Source organism: Carcharhinus amblyrhynchos, chromosome 10 (genome assembly GCF_965287045.1).
Source record: "Carcharhinus amblyrhynchos chromosome 10, sCarAmb.v2.hapA, whole genome shotgun sequence".
Classification (NCBI taxonomy): domain Eukaryota; kingdom Metazoa; phylum Chordata; class Chondrichthyes; order Carcharhiniformes; family Carcharhinidae; genus Carcharhinus; species Carcharhinus amblyrhynchos.
In genome coordinates this window covers 107,224,854-107,238,068 of record NC_137333.1, presented here as the reverse complement: position 1 = coordinate 107,238,068, position 13,215 = coordinate 107,224,854, and the positions used below count along the sequence as shown (strand labels likewise).

At 47.7% G+C, this 13,215-nt stretch overlaps 1 protein-coding gene across 2 annotated transcripts in view; it reads right to left on the bottom strand.

Annotated features, from left to right (window-relative positions):
- fhip1b (FHF complex subunit HOOK interacting protein 1B) overlaps positions 1-12,592 on the bottom strand; it is a 114,014-nt gene extending 101,422 nt beyond the window's left edge. The window contains exons 1-2 of one of the 2 annotated variants that reach the window (XM_080197763.1): positions 12,243-12,592; positions 59-221 (exon numbers count right to left, since the gene is read on the bottom strand). The gene's annotated coding sequence lies outside the window, so the exon portion shown is untranslated. The remainder of the gene's footprint in view (positions 1-58; positions 222-12,242) is intronic. The other variant, XM_080197767.1, reaches the window with a different exon arrangement.
- Positions 12,593-13,215: the final 623 nt, after the last annotated feature.

Below are 13,215 nucleotides of genomic sequence, written 5' to 3'. Positions count from 1 at the left end.
GACCACAAATTCTATCTGCTTCACTAATAATATCCATTAGGGAAGGAAATCTGCTTACCTTGTCTGGCCTACATATAACTCCAGATCCAGAAATGCCCTCTGAAATGGTCTAGATTGCCATTCGGTTCAAAGGCAATTAGTGATGGGCAGCAAATACTGGCCCAGCGACACCCACATCCATGAATGAATAAAAGAAGCAGAGCAGTCAGATGAATGAAAATCTGGAATAAAATTAACAATCACCTAGATTTTGTGGATTAATTATATAGGGTGAGCATGGATTTGTGAAGAGCAAAATTGCATTTAACTATTAACTGAGTTTTCTGATGAGGGAACAGAGAGGATCGATGTCGGTAATGTGGTTGATGTGGTGTACATGGGATTCGAAAAGGATTTTGATAGAATGTCACACAAACTTGTCAGCAGATGTACATCCCATGGAAGTAAGGAAACAGCAGCAATGTGAATACAATGTTGGCCAAGTGACAGGAAACAGAATAGCGGTGAACAATTGTTTTTCAAACAGGAGGTAGGTTTACAATTGGTACTTTTAAATTATTTCATGGGATGTGGGCATCACTGACAATGCCTATCTTTACTGTCCATCTTAATTACCCTGAGAAGGTGATAAAAAGCCATCTTCCTCAACAACAAGCCATGGTTTGAACGTGGGGTTTGCAGGGAATTGGATAATTAGCGAAAGAAAAGGGGAGTTGTTCCCACAGAGAGCCAACATGGGACATTTTGGGGCGAATGGCCTTTGTCTGTGCTGTAACCATTCTATGATATTTTTACATCAATCTGAGGGGGCAGAGGGGACCGGTCCCCACCAGTACTGTACCCCAGTGTTATACAGTGACAGACCTGTCCCCACCAATACTGTACCCCAGTGTTATACAGTGACAGACCTGTCCCCACCAATACTGTACCCCAGTGTTATACAGTGACAGACCGATCCCCACCAATACTATACCCCAGTGTTATACAGTGACAGACCCGTCCCCACCAGTACTGTACCCCAGTGTTATACAGTGACAGACCTGTCCCCACCAGTACTGTACCCCAGTGTTATACAGTGACAGACCCGTCCCCACCAATACTGTACCCCAGTGTTATACAGTGACAGACCTGTCCCCACCAATACTGTACCCCAGTGTTATACAGTGACAGACCGATCCCCACCAATACTATACCCCAGTGTTATACAGTAACAGACCCGTCCCCACCAGTACTGTACCCCAGTGTTATAAAGTGACAGACCCGTCCCCACCAGTACTGTACCCCAGTGTTATATAGTGACAGACCCGTCCCCACCAGCACTGTACCCCAGTGTTATAAAGTGACAGACCCGTCCCCACCAGTACTGTACCCCAGTGTTATATAGTGACAGGCCTATCACCACCAGGACTGTACCCCAGTGTTATTCAGTGACAGGCCCATCCCCACCAGTACTGTACCCCAGTGTTATACAGTGACAGACCCGTCCCCACCAGTACTGTACCCCAGTGTTATACAGTGACAGACCGATCCCCACCAGTACTGTACCCCAGTGTTATACAGTGACAGACCGATCCCCACCAGTACTGTACCCCAGTGTTATACAGTGACAGACCCGTCCCCACCAGTACTGTACCCCAGTGTTATACAGTGACAGATTCATCCCCACCAGCACTGTACCCCAGTGTTATACAGCGACAGACCTATCCCCACCAGTACTGTACCCCAGTGTTATACAGTGATAGACCTGTCCCCACCAGTACTGTACCCCAGTGTTATACAGCGACAGACCAGTCCCCACCAGTACTGTACCCGTGTTATATAGTGACAGGCCTATCACCACCAGGACTGTACCCCAGTGTTATTCAGTGACAGGCCCATCCCCACCAGTACTGTACCCCAGTGTTATACAGTGACAGACCCGTCCCCACCAGTACTGTACCTCAGTGTTATATAGTGACAGGCCTATCACCACCAGTACTGTACCCCAGCGTTATTCAGTGACAGGCCCATCCCCACCAGTACTGTACCCCAGTGTTATACAGCGACAGACCGATCCCCACCAGTACTGTACCCCAGTGTTAAACAGGGACAGACCCATCCCCACCAATACTGTACCCCAGTGTTATACAGTGACAGACCTGTCCCCACCAGTACTGTACCCCAGTGTTATACAGTGACAGACCCGTCCCCACCAGTACTGTACCCCAGTGTTATACAGAGACAGACCCGTCCCCATCAGTACTGTACCCCAGTGTTATACAGTGACAGGCCCGTCCCCACCAGTACTGTACCCCAGTGTTATACAGAGACAGACCTGTCCCCATCAGTACTGCATCCCAGTGTGAAACAGAGACAGACACGTACCCAGCGATTAGTGTTGTGATGCAAATGAGTCAGGGTTAGGAATGACAGGATCTATAATTGTGGCGCTGACTGTGTTTTGGAGACTGTATAGACATTCCATGCACCCACGAGTCCACATAACTGTAATAGCAGAGTCACTCTCTTACAGAGGTCAGCAGGATTCTCTGCAGAGTTTCATATTTCAATCACAGCTTGAAATAGGCTTCATTTAATATTTGAAATGTTGTTTATTCCTGATGCAATTCCCTTTTCCAACTGCCATCATTTTTGCTTGCTAACTTTTACTGACAGGATTAAATTAGAGCAATCGAGTGGATTGTCTGCATTTATACTGCACTGACTGACAGAATCCGAAAACATTCAGCCCCTCGTGCATGTTCTAGCTCTGTAAAAGAGCTGTCCAATTAGTCACACCTATCCCCCCTGTCCCCCCACCTTGCTCTCTCCTCATTGCTCTGAAATATTTTCCCTCAAGTTTTCATCGAGTTCCAAAACTCAGTGTTGAACTTTTTCTTCTTCTGTCACCCTTTCAAGCACCACATTCCAGCTAACCCCAGCTCACTGCGTGAACACTCTCCTCATCTCCCCCTCTGCTTCTTTTACTGATTCTCTTCAATCCGCCTCCAGCAAACTGCAAACACTTCCTCCTTATTGTCTCGATCAGCCCCTGGATTAACTCTCACTTGTCAATCCCAGCTTCTCCCAGTCTCTCCAAATGAACTAAAGTCCCTCATTCCTGGTAAAAGGTAAAGTGGCCACAGTCCCTAATGACCAAAGGCTGACTGGTGGTGATTTAACCTGAGGGTCAGCAGACCTCAGGCGAGGGGCGAGATTGAGAAGCGGCAGCTTCATGGATAACCTCAGCCGGTGCGGGAAACAAACTCACGCTGTTAGCATCGTCTCAAATCATGAACCAGCCATCCACCCAACCGAGCTAAACCAACCCTGCACCTTTCTTGGTAAATGGATAGATTCTGAGAGTAAACTAGTTCAGAATATAAAAACAGACACCAAAGGTTTCTACAAATATATAAAACAAAAAAGAGTGGCGAAAGTAAACATTGGTCCTTTAGAGGACGAGAAGGAGGATGTAATAACTGGAAATGAGAAAATGGCTGAGGCATTGAACAGGTATCTTGTGTCGTTTTTCACAGTGGAAGACACAAAAATGCCGAAAATTGATGACAGGAAGGCTACGGCAGGTGAGGACCGAGAAACCATCATTATCACGAAAGAGGTAGTGTTGGGCAAGTTAATGAGGCTAAAGGTAGACAAGTCTCCTGGCCCTGATGGAATGCAATGCATCATTTAGTGATGCATTCACCATTTAGTGAATGCATCACTAAAAGAGATGGTGGGGGAAATAGCAAATGCACTAGTGGTAATTTACCAAAATTCACTGGACTCTGATTGGTTCCTGCAGATTGGAAAACAGCAAATGTGACACCACTGTTTAAATAAGGAGGTAGACAAAAGGCAGGTAACTGTAGGCCAGTTAGCTTAACTTCTGTAGTTTGGAAAATGCTTGAATCTATCATCAAGGAACAAATAGGGAGATATCTGGATATAAATTGTCCCATTGGTAAGCATGGGTTCATGAAGAGAGGTCATATTTGATTATTTTGAGGACATTACATGTGCAGTGGACAATGGGGAACCTGTGGATGGGGTGTATCTGGATTTCCAGAAGGCCTTTGACAAGATGCCGCACCAAAGACTGCTACACAAGATAAAGGTGCACGGTGTTATGGGTAATGTGTTAGCATGGGTGGAGGATTGGTTAACTAACAGAAAGCAAAGGGGTAAATGGGTGTTTTTCTGGTTTGTGATCAGTGACTAGTGGTGTGCCTCAGGGATTAGTGTTGGGACTGCAATTGTTTATGATTTACATAGATGATTTGGAGTTGGGGACCAAGTGTAGTGTGTCCAAATTCACAGATGACACTAAGATGAGTGGCAGAGCAAAGTGTGCAGAGGACACTGAAGTGTGCAAAGGGATATAGATAGTCTGAGTGAGTGGGCGAGGGTCTGGCAGATGGAGTACAATGTTGGTAAATGTGAGGTCATCCATTTTGGTAGGAATAACAAAGCAGACTATTATTTAAATGGTAAAAAATTGCAGCATGCTGCTGTGCAGAGGGACCTGGGTGTCCTTGTGCAGGAATCTCAAGGAGTTGGTTTGTAGGTGCAGCAGGTAATTAAGAAGGCAAATGGAATTTTAGAACATAGAACATAGAACAGTACAGCACAGTACAGGCCCTTCAGCCCTCAATGTTGTGCCAAGCTATGTCCAATCCCAAGATCAAGCTATCCCACTCCCTATCATTCTGGAGTGCTCCATGTGCCTATCCAATAACTGCTTGAAAGTTCTTAAAGTGTTCGATTCCACTATCACAGCAGGCAGTCTATTCCACACCTCAACCACTCTCTGAGTAAGGAACCTACCTCGGACATCCCTCCTATATCTCCCACCATGAACCTTATGGTTATGCCCCCTAGTAACAACTACATCCACCCGAGGAAATAGTCTCTGAACGTCCACTCTATGTATCCCCCTCATCATCTTGTAAACCTATATTAAGTCGCCTCTCATCCTCCTCCGCTTCAAAGAGAAAAGCCTCAGCTCCCTCAACCTTTCCTCATAAGACCTACCCTCCAAACCAGGCAGCATCCTAGTAAATCTCCTCTGCACTCTCTCCAATGCACACAATATTCCAAATGTGGTCTCACCAAGGTCATGTATAGTTGCAGCATAACCCCACGGCTTTTAAACTCAAACTTTCCGTTAATAAACGCTAACACGCTATAGGCCTTCTTCACGTCTCTATCCACTTGAATGACAACCTTCAGAGATCTGTGGATATGAACCCCAAGATCTCTCTGTCACCACATTCCTCAGAACCCTCCCGTTGACCCTGTAATCCACATTCAAGTTTGTCCCACCAAAATGAATCACCTCGCACTTATCAGGGTTAAACTCCATCTGCCACTTTTCAGCCCAGCTCTGCATCCTATCAATGTCTCTTTGCAACCTACAAGAGCCCTTCACCTCATCCACTACTCCACCAATCTTGGTGTCATCAGCAAATTTACTAACCCACCCTTCAGCCCCCTCTTCCAAGTCATTGATAAAAATCACAAATAGCAGAGGACCCAGCACTGATCCCTGTGGTACACCGCTGGTAACTGGCCTCCAGTCTGAAAATTTTCCCTCCACCACCAGCCCCTGTCTTCTATGAGACAGCCAGTTACTTATCCAATCGGCCAAATTTCCTTCTATGCCACACCTCCTTACTTTCTTCATGAGCCTACCATGGGGAACCTTACCAAACGCCTTACTAAAATCCACGTAAACAACATCAACTGCTCTATCTTCGTCTACTCACTTAGTTACCTTCTCAAAGAATTCAAATTTGCGAGACAAGATTTACCCCTCACGAAACCGTGCTGACTATTCCGGATTAAACTGCATCTTTCCAAATAGTCATAAATCCTATCCCTCAGGACCTTTTCCATTAACTTACCCACCACTGAAGTAAGACTAACCAGCCTATAATTACCAGGGTCATTCCTATTTCCTTTCTTGAAGAGAGGAGCAACATTCACCACTCTCCAGTCCTCTGACACAATCCCTGTGGACAGTGAGGACCCAAAGATCAAAGCTAAAGGCTCCGCAATCTCATCCCTTGCCTCCCAAACTATGCTAGGATGTATCCCATCTGGCCCAGAGGAATTATCAACCCTCAGGTTTTGCTAATGGATCTTCCCTCAGAACATCTACCTCCTCCATTCTATCAGCCTGTATCTCACCCTCATCCTCAAAAACAAGGTCCCTCTCTTTAGTGAACACTGAAGAAAAGTATTCATTCAATGCCTCTCCTATCTCTTCTTACTCCATGTACAAGTTCCCACTACTATCCTTGACTGGCCCTAACCTCACCCTGGTCATTCTTTAATTTCTCACATAAAAGTAAAAAGCCTTGGAGTTTTCCTTGATTCGACCTGCCAAGGACTTCTCATGCTCCTTCCTAGCTCTTTTAAGCCCTTTCTTTAACTCATTCCTAGCCAACTTGTAACCCTCAAGCGATCCAACTGAACCTTGTTTTTTTCATCCTTACATATGCTTCCTTTTCTCTCTTAACAAGACATTCAACCTCCTTTGTGAACCATGGCTCCCTCACTCGGCCATTTCCTCCCTGCCTGACAGGGACATGCCTATCAAGGACACACAGTATTTGTTTCTTGAAAAAGCTCCACTTTTCGTTTGTGCCTGTACCTGACAGTTTCTGTTCCCATCTTATGCTCCCTAATTCTTGCCTAATCGCATCATAATTACCCCTGCTCCAATTATAAACCTTGCTCTGCCGTGTGACCCTATCCCTCTCCATTGCAATAATGATGGACATTGAATTGTGGTCACTATCTCCAAAGTGCTCTCCCACAAACAAGTCTAACACTTGGCCTGGTTCATTACCCAGGACCAAGTCCAATGTGGCCCCACCTCTTGTCGGCTTATCCACATATTGTGTCAGGAAACCCTCCTGCACACACTGTACAAAAAGTGTCCCATCCGAACTATTCGACCTATAAAGGTTCCAGTCAATATTTGGAAAGTTAAAGTCACCCATGATAACTACCCTGTGACCTCCACACCTATCCATAATCTGCTTTGCCATTTCCTCCTCCATATCTCTATTACTATTTGGGGGCCTATAGAAAACTCCTAACAATGTGACTGATCCTTTCCTAGTTCTAACTTCACCCCATATTACCTCAGTAGGCAGATCCCCCTCGAAATGCCTTCAGCAGCTGTTAAACTATCCTTGATTAACAATGCTACTCCTCCACCTCTTTTACCACCTTCCCTACTCTTACTGAAATATCTATACCCCGGAACTGCCAATAACCATTCCTGTCCGTGTTCTAACACTGTCTCTGTAATGGCCAGAACATCATAGTCCCAAGTACCAATCCACACTCCGAGTTCACCGACCTTATTCCGGATGCTCCTTGCATTGAAGTAGATAAACTTCAACCCACCATCCTGTCTGCCTGTACACTCCTGTGACCTTGATACCTTCCTCAATACCTCACTACCCTCAACACTGACTTCTGGACTACAGCTCATTTTCCCATCCCCCTGACAAATTAGTTTAAATCCCCCTGAAAAGCCGTAGCAAATTTCCCTCCCAGGATATTGGTGCCCCTCTGGTTCAGGTGCAAACCGTCCTGTTTGTACGGGTCCCACCTTCTCCAGAATGTGCTCCAATTATCCATGTAAATGAAACCCTCTCTCCTACACCATCCCTGCAGCCACATGTTAATCTGCACTCTCTCTCCCTGTTCCTCAACTCACTAGCACGTGGCACCGGCAACAAACCAGAGATGACCACATGCTTTGTCCTGGCTCTCAGCTTCCATCCTAGCTCCCTAAATTCCTGTTTTAAATCCTTGTCCCTTCTTCTACCTATGTCATTGGTACCGATGTGCACCATGACCTGCGACTGATCCCCCTCCCCCTTAAGGATCCTGAAAACATGGTCCAAGACAGCACGGACTCTCGCACCCGAGAGGCAACATATCATCCATGAGTCTCTTTTGCTGCCGCAGAATCTCCTATCTGTCCCTCTAACCATTGCATCCCCAATTTGCTTCAATTTTGTTCTTCATTGCTAGAGAGACTGAGTTTAAAAACAGTGAAGTTATGTTGCAGCTGTATAACATGAGGCCACAACTGGAGTACTGTGTACAGTTTTGGTCTCCTTACTTGAGAAAGGATATACTGGCACTGGAGGGGGTGCAGAGGAGATTCACTAGGTTGATTCCGGAGTTGAGAGAGTTGGCTTATGAGAAGAAACTGAGTAGACTGGGGCTATACATGTTGGAATCCAGGAGAATGAGGAGAGATCTTATAGAAACATATAAGATTATGAAGGGAATAGATAAGACAGAAGCAGGGAAGTTGTTTCCACTGGCAGGTGAAACTAGAACTAGGGGGCATAGCCTCAAAATAAGGGGAAGTAGATTTAGGACTGAGTTGAGGAGGAACTTCTTCACACAAAGGGTTGTGAATCTGTGGAATTCCCTGCCCAGTGAAGCAGTTGAGGCTACCTCATTGAATGTTTTTAAGGCAAAGATAGATAAATGTTTGAACAATAAAGGAATTAAGGGTTATGGTGAGTGGGTGGGTAAGTGGAGCTGAGTCCACGAAAAGATCAATCATGATCTTATTGAATGGCGGAGCAAGATTGAGGGGCCAGATGGCCTACTCCTGCTCCTCGTTCTAATGTTCTTATATCCTCTGCGCCCTCTCCAAGTGCAGTGCTCAGAATTGGACAATGTGATCCAGCTGTGGCAAAACCATCGTTTTCGGAAGGTTCAGCATCACCCCCTCCCTTGCTTTTGTACTCAATGCCCCTTTTCAAATGCTTCAATGTGTTTTGCAGTGAATGAGTTTGAAACACAGTCACTGTTATCTAGGTCAGTCATTTCACAGACACAAGATTCACCAAACAGCAGTGAACAAGTCCATCTGTTTAAATGGGGACTGGGAGAGAGAAGAAAACATTTGTATTCCTGTAACACCTTGAACAACCTCAGCACAACTGTCACAGTTTACAACCAATTTGGTATTGGTTTAAATGTAGTCATTTTTAAATCGATATGTGGAGGGTCCAACAAGGAGGGGACCTGTACTGGACCTGATTTTGGGGAATGAAGCTGGACAGGTGGTTGAGATGGTGATGGGGGAGCATTTTAATGATAGCGATCACAACATGGTACAATTTCAGCTTGTTATGGACAAGGAAATAGACAAGCTACAAAAAAACATGTTTTGGATTGGGGGAGAGCGGATTTCAGTAAAATAAGTCAGGATCTGGCCAAAGTAGACTGAGAACGCTATTAACGGAAAAATCTACAGAACAGCAGTAGGGGGCATTCAAAAAAATGGGGACCGTCCAAGCTCAGCACATTCCCTCTCGGGTGATAAATAGGAATAACAAACCCAGAGAACCATGGATGCCCAGAGATATTCAGAATCCAATGAGAAGGAAAAGAAAGGTTTTTAAAAAGTACAAGGCAGGCAAATCAGCAGAGGCATTAGTGAGATATAGGAAGTGCAGGGTGAAGCTTAAAAAAGCAATTAGGAATGTAAAGGGGGGATATGAGAAAGGTCTGGCTGGTAAAAGTAGGGAAAATCCTACTTATATTCTATAAGTATATCAATGGGAAGAGGATAACCAGGGAGAGAGTAGGGCCAGTAAGGGATCAAGGGAGAAATCTGTATGTGGAGCCAGAGGACACATTGGTAGAATGTTGAATGGATACTTCACATCTGTCTTTGCCTAAGAGAATGAGGATGATGGTGTGGAATTCAGGGAGAGAGACTGAGGTTCTTGAGCCAACTGACATAGGGAAGGACAAGGTATTGGAGGAGTTGGCAGTCTTAAAAGTGGATAAACCTCCAGGTCCAGATGAATTGTGCCCTCGGCTGCTGTGGGAGGCGTGGGCGGAGATTGCAGGGGGTCAGATGGGTAAGTGGCAGATGGAATTTAACCCTGAAAAGCGTGAGGTAATACACTTTGGAAGGAGTCATCTGATAAGGAAGTATTTAATGAATGGTGGGACACTGGGAAGTTCTGTGGAACAAAGGGACCTTGGTGTGTTTGTTCACAGATCTCTGAAGGTGGAAGGGGAGGTTAATAGGGTGGTGAAAAAGACATATGGGGCACATGCCTTTATCAATCAGGGTATAGATCACAAAAGCAGGGAAGTCAGTTAGAGTTGTATAGAACTTTGGTGAGGCCACAGCTGGAATACTGTGTGCAGTTCTGGTCACCACATTATAGGAAGGATGTGATTGCACTGGAGGGGGTGCGGAGGAGATTCACCAGGATGCTGCCTGGGATGGAACGTTTCAGTTATGAAGAGAGGTTGGGTAGGCTTGGGTTATTTTCATTGGAGCAGAGAAGACTGAGGGGTGACCTGATTGAGGTGTACAAGATTATGAGGGACACGGACAGAGTGGATAAGGAGCAGCTGTTCCCCTTAGTTGAAGGGTCAGTTACGAGGCAACAATAGCTTCAAAGTGAGGGGCAGGAGATTTAGGGGGGATTTGCAGAAAAACCTTTTTACCCAGTGGGGGGGTGAGGGTCAGGAATGTGCTGCCTGGGAGGGTGGTGGAGGCGGGATGCTTCTTTAAGAAGTATCTGGATGAGCACTTGGCACGGCAGTTTTGGTCGCCGCACTTACGCAAGGATATTTTGGCCTTGGAGGGAGTGCAGAGGAGGTTTACTAGGCTGATACCGGAGTTGAGGGGGTTGAGCTATAAGGAGAGGCTGAATAAACTAGGCTTGTACTCGTTAGAGTTTAGAAGAATGAGGGGAGATCTCATTGAGACATATAAGATGATGAATGGGATGGATAGGATAGAGGTGGAGAGGCTCTTCCCGCTCAGAAAGGATAGTAGGACTAGGGGGCACAGCCTCAAGATAAAGGGGGGGCGGTTTAGAACGGAGTTGAGGAGGAACTTCTTCACTCAAAGGGTGGTGAATCTCTGGAATTCTCTGCCCGTTGAAGTGGTGGAGGCTGCCTCGCTAAATATTTTTAAGACGCAGGTTGATGGGTTTTTGATAAGAGAGGGGATTAAGGGTTATGGGGAGAGGGCGGGAATGTGGAACTGAGCCACGACAGATCAGCCATGATCTTATTGAATGGCGGGGCAGGCTCGAAGGGCTAGATGGCCTACTCCTGCTCCTATTTCTTATGTTCACGTCAGAACATTCAGGGCAATGGGCCAAGAACTGGCAGATGGGATTAGGTGGGAGTTCAGGTGTTTCTAATGTGTCAGTGCTGACCCAATGGGCTGAAGGGCCTCTATTGCATTGTATGATTGTGGTAATGCAGGAAGTTCAGCACAGCAAGATCCCACAGGTGGCAATGTGATAATATCTGTTATAGTGATGTTAGTTAATGGATAAATATTGAACCACAGCACAGGGAGCTCCTTCCCCCCCGTGCCCTCCCCCCTCCCCCCACCGCACTGCCCCCCCCACCGCACTGACCCCCACTTCACTGATCCCCCCCTGCACTGACCCCCTCCCATGCACTGCCTGCCCCTCCCGCTCCGCCCCCCCACCGCACTGCCCACCCACCCGCACTGCCCCCCCACTGTACTATCCCCCCCCACCGCACTGCCCCTCCGTCACACTGTCCCCCCACACCACATTGACCCCCACACCCTCCCCCCCACCGCACTGCCCCTCCATCGCACTGCCCCCCCACCGCAGTGCCCCCCCACACCACATTGACCCCCCACCGCACTGCCCCCACCACCACACTGCCCCCCCACACCACATTGACCCCCCCACCACACTGCCCCCACCACCACACTGCCCCCCCACACCACATTGACCCCCCCACCACACTGCCCCCACCACCACACTGCCCCCCCACACCACATTGACCCCCCTACACCCTCCCCCTGCCACAGTACAGCTCCTGACAGTGATGCCCTCCCTCAGCTGTGTGTGGTGCTGATGCAGACACAGCCCCTGGGGTAGTTTGTACCCACCAGCTGCTGCCCTTGTGGCTGAGGGTCACACTGAGGCAGTGAGTGCTCACACACACAGAGAGCAAACCCAGTGACATTGCCAGACTCAGTACAGGCTGAAGAGGGAGGACAGGTGCTGACAGTCTCTGCTCCAAGCCACACACACTCTTCCATCAACACAAACTGCAAATATACCGAGCACACAGCTGGAGCCAGTGTCATCAACCCAAAATAATCAGCAATAAATAACCTGCAGACAGCAGCAGGCTGTGGAAAGTTAACTGTCTGAGCAGAGGAGAAGGGTTTACACTCACAGAGTCCTCACCTCAAACACTCGCCTCTTTTCTGAGCCCTTCCTGTGCAGTTCCAGCAGCTTCTCTGTTCCCCGGCTCTTGCTGGACTTGGCAGCACTGAAGGCATTTCCTCAACAGCCCAACCTGCTCATGAATATTGCAGCAGGTACAATCAATATTTCAGAGCACTTCCAGCTTGCCCCCTCCCGGCTCAGTGTCAGTGAAGGGTGGGTGGGGAGGAACCTGCACACAGTCCAGAGGCTGATCCGCTGGAGCACAGCCTCACTACATCACACCATCCTGCTGCAAATGAGGCACACAGCAGCCTTACACTGGGGAGCTGGCCGTGCTGTGTATAAACACACACCGGATCCCAACTCAAATGTCTACAAAACCCACACACAAACAAACTGCGATGTTATCTGACACCCTAGGCTTGCAGCTAACATACCATTAGATAGCTCAATGAAGCAAAATGTCACAGATTTAGGATACCTGCCAGAGTATTTCATCCAGACTCATACTTTACTGCATCGCTGAGGGAGTGCCGCACTGTTAGACGGTCAGTACTGAGGGAGTGCCGCACCATCAGAGGGTCAGTGCTGAGGGAGTGCCGCACTGTCAGACGGTCAGTACTGAGGGAGTGCCGCACTATCAGAGGGTCAGTGCTGAGGGAGTGCCGCACTGTCAGAGGGTCAGTACTGAGGGAGTGCCGCACTGTCAGAGGGTCAGTGCTGAGGGAGTGCCGCACTGTCAGAGGGTCAGTGCTGAGGGAGTGCCGCACTGTCAGAGGGTCAGTGCTGAGTGAGTGCCGCACTGTCAGAGGGTCAGTACTGAGGGAGTGCCGCACTGTCAGAGGGTCAGTGCTGAGGGAGTGCAGCACTGTCAGAGAGTCAGTACTGAGGGAGTGCCGCACTGTCAGAGGGTTAGTACTGAGGGAGTGCCACACTGTCAGGGGGTCAGTGCTGAGGGAGTGCCGCACTGTCAGAGGGTCAGTGCTGAGGG